Source organism: Halyomorpha halys, unplaced genomic scaffold (assembly GCF_000696795.3).
Source record: "Halyomorpha halys isolate HHAL.00 unplaced genomic scaffold, Hhal_1.1 Scaffold188.1, whole genome shotgun sequence".
Lineage (NCBI taxonomy): Eukaryota > Metazoa > Arthropoda > Insecta > Hemiptera > Pentatomidae > Halyomorpha > Halyomorpha halys.
Genome location: NW_027113381.1, coordinates 635,797 through 643,911, shown reverse-complemented (window position 1 = coordinate 643,911; position 8,115 = coordinate 635,797). Strand labels below are relative to the sequence as shown.

Sequence of the window (8,115 nt, the reverse complement as noted above, 5' to 3'; positions counted from 1 at the left end):
AAACAAAGGACGAATTTGCTTCCAATATCTAAGTAGATGAAATAGCTGGTGAAAAAACTTACTTTAAAATCCAAGTGGAAAATAAACCAGTTAAAAATGAAGATATAAAAATTACTGTCACTTAAAATGGAAAAATGCAAATGACGTGGTAAGTTAAACAAATGAAATTGATGTTTTGGGTAAAACGTGCACTATTACAACAACACTCTTACAAAAATTATGAATATGTAATTCATACAACATGTAACAGACGTATTTTGAATCAAAGAAGTTAGGTTACCTCATAATAGATTCCTATCATGAACACAAATAATCGCTGTAAATATTTATTTATTTTTAATTTACAAACACGGTATAGTCAATGTACAGTAATGTATAGTCAAGGTGCAGTAATGTATAGCTAATACATAGAGACGATCGAAAAAATGCGTTCACATTGAAGCGAAGAAGAGGTTATGAAATCTTTGGGAATTAGTAATTATGTATCCAGGTTTATTACGAATATATCTGAGATTTTTTAACAAATGTATTAGCCCCTTGGTGTTGGCTCGAGAATGAAGAATAAGTGGGATGAAAATTAAAATTATTTTGAGTGGTCAGTTTTTACTTCTTTGATTCAAAAAAACTAGCCCACTCTGACATTTCCAAGTTTGGCATGGGTGCGTGTTAGAAGGGACAAGAGAAACTTATGTCATTTACATCTGGATTCCTATTGACTAAAAAGGGAGAGAAATCACACATTTCAATAAAACATTGTTTGATGATAGTTGGTCGAGAAATATTAAACGAGTATTCAAGAGTTTTTGCCAATACCGAGAAAAAAATATTTTATATGTTTTTAACACTTTTTTATATTAACGTATTCCGTCTTAGCTCTGCATGAATTTAAAGCTGATTATGTATCTTAAAATGACGTTAAAGTAATAACCAAAATATGCGGTATAATAATACTATAACCAAGGAACCGTTGAACATTGAACAAGAAGAGAACAAGGTATGGATTAAACATCTTAACCAGGATAGATGGAACCATCATTAAAAAAAAAAAAATCCAAACTCTTGTTTGTAGTGTAATCATGATAGTAGTATAAAAATATTTCGAGGAATATATATTTTTTTATTAGTTTATGTCCTTCACTAATGTGGGTAAAATTTCAAATACAAATAAATGGGATATATTGCCTACTCTCGATATATTGCGTATCTAATCTGAACAAAGTGAGGAATTCAACGATCTTTTTTTTCCAATCTTACACCTGCTTCTGTGAAATGTTTCTCTTGTGAGGTAAGTCTCAGAGAAAGAAGAAAATCTCTTGGTGTCAAAGCTCTTTGAAACCGCCGGCTACCCTAGAAACTCCTAAGCCAAGAATTTTCCACTTTCCTGAAGAAAGGAAGGAATTCTACCCAGTTCAGGGCGGATTATTTATTGTTTCTCTCTTTCTAGGTAAAATAAAAATCCTAATCCGTAACATAATTTTTTTATACCAACTTTAATTGATAGTGATATTACATATATTCACTTAGTAATATAGAAAAAAAAAAGACCGCGGAACCTCCTGCGCAAATCCTCAACTTATTAGTCACTTGTATTATCCTTCAACATGTTTTATAATCTAATTATTTTTATGTATTATATATAGTTGAGTAGCTTCTTGGCCAAGACACCTCCAATCCTTAGCTCGAAGCAGACTAATGTTGATTTATTTTCTGTCAATCGTTCGAGGATCAACTCCAATGTCTAGTGTAATTTGTAAAGAAGTATTGTTACTAGATCAACGGTTGTGCAAGAAGGTGATTTAGTCTTAAGCTCACCCGCCAGATTTTTCCCCCACTTTATGAGGCTGGGTGGACCCCCCGTATGGATAATAAGAGAATGTTTATTGGTTATTCAGGATTGGTTTAAACATTTTACAACTTCACTTACTTGTATGCCTGCTTATAAAGTAACATAATTTATTTATTTTTCAAGAAATTTAATAATAATTATTAAATACTTATTAATATATCTCAAATTATATAGTGAGACACGTATAATGTTTTTGTTTGGTTACAATATTAAAATTTAGAATTTCAATTTCAAAAGGAATGTAATACGATCGTGAAATGTTTCGAATCCGAGTTTTAAACAGAAATAAACGTTTAAAGGTCCTCTGAGTTAAAATAACGAAGTCTCACAAAACGGTGTGAGTCCGTTTGTTTGTTAATTACCTAATTCAAAACTGAAACGTTTATTGTGTCTGTAAGGCAGGTATATGCCTGGGATGTTACGGAAACATTTCCCCTAAAATCAAAGTGATTTAAAATTCTTATCTTGTTTTGTAACATTACATTCGACCTTATATTTATAGGGATCATTGAGCTCACTCAAACCGTATTTAAAAGTGATGTAAAAATTTATATAAATTAAATGATAACAAATAAAAAATAATAAATAAAAATTAAATTTAAAGTAAAATAATATCTTGCACGCGATCATTCCTATTTACTATATTTAAATTCAGTCTGGGATACTCTCCGAACATCCCAGCGTTTCTCTCTCAACCGTATCACTGGTATTAAAAGGCAGTGGAGAAAAAGTGTGGGCGCTAGCCACAGACGCTCAGGACTTGAGTGGAGAATTTGGCCACTGCCAGAACTCCAATATAATTATATACAATAGGCCTCTGGGCCTCTTCACTATCTTGTATTATATATAATATATCGTTGAAAAGATTAATATTTTATAAATATTACTATCTAATATATGAAATTGTAAAAGTTAATCGAAAGTGCATAATAACACAGAGATATACTTTTTTTCTTTATTTCTTATTACTATAAATATTATTATGCAATTTATAGTAAGGAGAAGGCTTTATATTATATAACATTCATGATAATACTTCAGCTTCTCCTCAAAGTAGGTTGGTAAGTGAATGTTGTGTGATGCGTGGACAGCACAATATTTTTTTTTTTTTTTTTTTTTTTTTTTTTAACTGTTGTAAGTTGCTTTTAAGGTGAACAAAATTGACCTGTAAAGATTATTCCTTAAAACGCTATAAGCTCCTTGTAGGATACTAAGCAGATTACAGGCCCCCCTCGAATAACTGACCCTTCCCCTCTTTCCCTCTAAACGATTCTACCCTTTATTTTCTTTAGATTTTTTCCTGAAAATGTGTTTTTGTACCACTGATCGCCAGGCCTTAGATCGGTTAGTACCTGTAAGGAGCATGCACAATATTTATTACAACAGGATTTATTAACTATGTACAACATTTCAAAAGATAAGATGCCATTCGGTTCTAGGCTAAAATAATTCAACTGTGTAGTAGGAAAGTTTGATCCGTGACGGCTCTCCAAACTCACACATTATTCTTTTTTACACAAGGGCGACAAAAGTGTCACCCAATCTCAAAGCTATGTCTCCCTTTGACTGTGAAAAGTGCTGGTATATTTTTTTAATTAAATCGGTAAAAATTTAATTTTTTAGTAAAATATTAAAACTTTTTTTTTTATTTTGAAGCCTGAAAACGCGATTTTCAGCCTTCTTTTAGTAGTATCAAAGCATTTTACGTCTTCGCTAATTGATTTTAAATAATATGTTTTTATCGTTTTAGTAAAAAATAAAATAAATAAATACCTGCCCTAATTGTAGTCACAGGACGACAAATCTTTGTATCAAGAGAAATAGAAAATGTTTGAGTTGGGGGTCAAACTCGAGTAATATTAAATATATATTATTTAAAATCAGTAAGGGATATGAAAAAGTCTTCAATTCTCCTAAAATAAGACTTAAAACCGCGTTTTCAGGGCTACAAATTTAAAAATAGGGCACCCATTAAATCGTGCAATGGAAATCCCTTAAAAATACCCTGCCTCTCCTCTCAACCCCTTCACCCTTTTCAATCTAATAAGAGTCATCAGTTTCGTTTTGTTTCGTTATCTACCATTTTTTTTTATTGGTATTAAAGCAGTTAATTACCATATAATGTTTTATTGTTTTGTTTTTATGTATTATTATTTACTAGCATTTATTTGTTTTTAACTTATTACTATATTTTTATTTATTCATAATTTGTTGTATTTGTCTTTTATGTTTTCGTATAGATAGGTTCTAACAGTTCATTTTTTTTTTTTTTTGTATTTAAATATAAACTATATTTTTTTTAAATTAATCTATTAAGTAGGATTTGTGATGGACTAGCAAAGAGAAAGCTTGAATGAATGGAAGATTAGAATAAATACAGTGAGGAAAACAAACAGTGCATTTTTTTATTTGAAGGCAATCATTTAATTGTCTGTTTTTCTTTCTAATTCTGGAATCAATTAGCCTTTTTACATAAATTTCTTTATTTTATTAATTTTACAATATAATTTTATTAGTATTGCTAACGTTTTGGACCGTCTATCTTCAGGAACCAAGTCTCAAAAATTAAATTCTTCTTATTTAATAAAAAAAAAACAAATAAAATGTTAAAGATTTTTTAAAACGAATGATAAAATGTAAAAATAATGAAAGGTAGTGGAGAATATGCTCTTGAACTGTTCAAAACTTCAAAAGTGTTTTTCTATTGCACTTATAATATTAGTATACACGTAAAAATAAAATTCTCAAATTATATTCACAAGTTATTTTGTTACGTGATAAAATTAAAATAGTCATTGTAAAAATTAATTTCTTGAAAAAAATTACAAAATATCCTCCCTTCTCTGTTTCCTGAAGTATTGTACTTGGGGGAGTGGGGTGCTAAAATTATTGTTTGTTTTTTTCGGATCCCTCTAAAACAGAAATCAAAAGACATGTAATTAGTAAACTGCATTACGCATATTTGTTACATAAATCGGATTGGGTACAGACCTTTTTCTACCGTTGGTACTTTAAGGTATACAATGCGATACTTAGCTGTGGTTTGTAGGGTCCATTCTGTGAGCATAGTCCTATAAAAGAATTTGGAGGTGAGGAGCCTCAGCGAAATTCTTGGTATATGACCCATCTTTAAATTCGGCCCTATTTAATCGATGAGTTCAAGGCACCAAACAACGGTATTATTCTGTCTTTGTATTTTTTTTTTATTAGATCGTATAGTTGTGTCATATTTTAAAATAGGCTATTATCTGTGAAGACTATCTCAACTGTATCCGACATCCTCGAAAGTTCTTTCATGAGCATTATCAATGATTTCCCCTCATTCTCAGCACGTTGGGAGGAGAGCATCCTTTGGTTATCATGACCCTCCCCTCCCCGCTTATTTTAGGTTTTTTTTCCCAGCCGCTCTTCTCAGTTCCATCTTTGCTATGTGACTGTATAGTCCTCGTTTTAGTAGTTTTAACATTTCTTGAGTTCGCATTAGGAATTAAAACAGTGGTGAGTATCTTAAACTTTTCCTTCTTGGTGCATTTTTCAGAAAAAAAAAAAAAAAAAAAAGAACTGATAAGGGCACATTTCGGAGTTCCAATCGACTTGAACACGGATTCAAAAATAATTAGTTATTTGAAAATAAATGATATAGTTGTTTTGTTTTTTTCTTAAGAAACTGTACATATACTCTGTATTGCTCAAATGTCTTTCTAACTAAAAAAAAATAAAATAAAAACATAGTCATATTAATCCATCTTAAATTCATACAAACCCTTAATATACATACATTTTTAAAATCATGTTTTTCTCATCCATTCCATCCACGGTTTAATTGACCCAAAAAAATACATTGTTTTAAGAACAAGGGAGGTGATTTTTGAGTACAAATGACATATCCTGTCCATATTTTTATTTATAAAAACGTTTTTTCTGTTTGTTTATTTTCATCTCTAAAGTAATAAACTATCTTTATGTTAAAAATTATTTTATATAGAGTAGATAAGAAATGTATTATTATATTGATTTTTTTAAAATAAAAAATTACAATATAAAAATGGGGTATGCTAAATATATTTTATTAGACAATGTTTAGAGAACAAAATAAACAATTATACATCGTAATTTCAATACTTCATCGCAATAAGTGCAGACAAATATGCTTTGATTTCATTTAAATGTTTCTTTTCTTATTCTTTAAATTAATATTTAGTTTTTTTTATTTTTACCTTAAGTAAATGAAAATTAAATTTTATTCTGGGGCATCTAGTCCCCTAAGAATAATTATAATGAGCATTTGAGTGCCAAATTGTCTGGTATAAAATGTTTTAATTACTAAGTAATTAAATAATCAATATAATGAATAATAATATAAAAAAAAATACTAAAGTTTCACAGTTGTTATTCATAGATATTCAAAAGATAAAGTAAAATATAAAAGTATTAGATAATTCAATATTGAAAAATACAGACTGATATAGTAATAAATTAAAATTAAACAGTAAATTGCTTTAAATCTTACTATAAATAAATTAATGTGTTTTTATTATTGCGAACAAAATTTAAATGAGTAATTTAAAATTCTTAATAATTACTAAAGTTACTATATAAAACTCAAACTATTGTTAATACTATAGCACATACCAAATACTGAAGTTATGCAGTAACATCTATACTGTAGTATATCCTGTAGTTTATACTATAACTTAAACCATGGATTTTCTTGAATAGAGGCACATTTGACAAACATTTTTATTTTGGGTTTGAGATATTACATAGATTGTAGTTAGTTTTTAACAAATTTAATAACTCTAGCATGCGTAAGTGTATGGATGAGTTCTTTGGATAGGCTGGTACATGTTGGCCTGAATTTGTGTCCGACCCGTCGAGTATCGGTTTTTGGACACAAATCAAAAGGGCGCTTGTGCTTCATCCACACATTTGTTTTCAGTCGGTATTGTTTCTTAATTGCTAACATATAAATATTTGTGCTCTTCGTGTTTTAATTAAATAATGAATTTTCCTCAACCTTCGAATTTAATAATCAACTCTTGTTTAAGATTGCATATTTTAAAATTCTATCGATTGGGTGTAAATACATTGTTTCAAATCTTGTCAATCAACTTGTACAGTTAATTGTTGATTTAACATAGCATAAATATACATTTATAAATACATTATATGTCAGGGTTATTAAATTAACAAGTGTCTAATAAAAATTCTAGAACGAAATTTTATAGGTTAGGTTGTACTATGTATTTGCATTTTTGCACCACCTAATTTGCTGATATTTATATTTATTTTTATTTCGTTCCTTTTAGTAATCAAAATAGTGTAAATCGAATGTAAATGGCCGGAAAAATTAACAAGAACACCCAAGTGTGTGAATACTGGCGTTTGTTGTTTCTTTTATTTACCAAGCATATGTCCAAGTCTTGGATTTCTGGCAAACGTTTAGATCTTAAAATGATATATTTTCCCAAACTAAACCTGAAAGTTATATTAAAAATAAAATAAAATAAAACAAATTAGCGGAAAACTATAAAACTTTATGGTCGATCATACAAATGTCGTTTATAATCCAGTTGTTAGAAAATGTTTGAACCAAATTAAGATACTACACTACCCTAAGACAGTCCAAATTATGCTCTCAGCAATTAAAAACAATGCTATAAAACTACTTAATATATTAATTATGTGTGTGCGTGTTTTTAAAGGCACACATGCAGGGCAAAGTGTTCAAAATAATATTGAACATATCACGATAATATTTTATTTTTGTATGAATCGAATTTTGAATATGACAAAACTTGTCATGATTTTTTTAATACTGCTTGATCGAAAGACTGATTGAGGAAGAACAACCGGAGATGTAGCGTTTTCGAAAAAATGGTTCGTGCCCCACCGACGTGCCGCAGCAGGAAATCGAAAGGCTAAGGAAGATTAGAGGTAGAGGGTGGGTTATTTTTCTTCTTCACAAGTTCCTTTGACGTTCTATTTTTCCGATAAACATGTGAGGGAAGAAATAAAAAAAAAATAAAAAATAGCTTTTAGGTGTTCTGTATCTAAGCTGATGTTACCAGATCATAAAAAAAAAAGAAAAAAAAATGATCTCACGTTGATTTACTGGCATAAGTTCTATCACGATGCCTTGATACAATGCTGCTCTTTCATCGAATTAATGTGATGAGTATCATAAACATGATTATTTTAATCATATATTTATTATTTAAATCATGTTGTTTTAGCACACCCCACTAAAATCCCCAGGAAGCTCCCAT

General features: G+C 29.4%; 1 protein-coding gene across 5 annotated transcripts in view; it reads left to right on the top strand.

Annotated features, from left to right (window-relative positions):
* The window catches only part of Ten-m (teneurin transmembrane protein Ten-m), a 382,956-nt gene that overhangs the window by 96,186 nt on the left and 278,655 nt on the right, over nucleotides 1-8,115 (top strand). Inside the window, exon 1 of one of the 5 annotated variants that reach the window (XM_067050915.1) lies at nucleotides 5,241-5,344. The exons of the other annotated variants lie outside the window; for them this stretch is intronic. The gene's annotated coding sequence lies outside the window, so the exon portion shown is untranslated. Of the gene's footprint in view, nucleotides 1-5,240; nucleotides 5,345-8,115 lie in introns of those variants that run through there. 5 annotated transcript variants of the gene reach the window in all.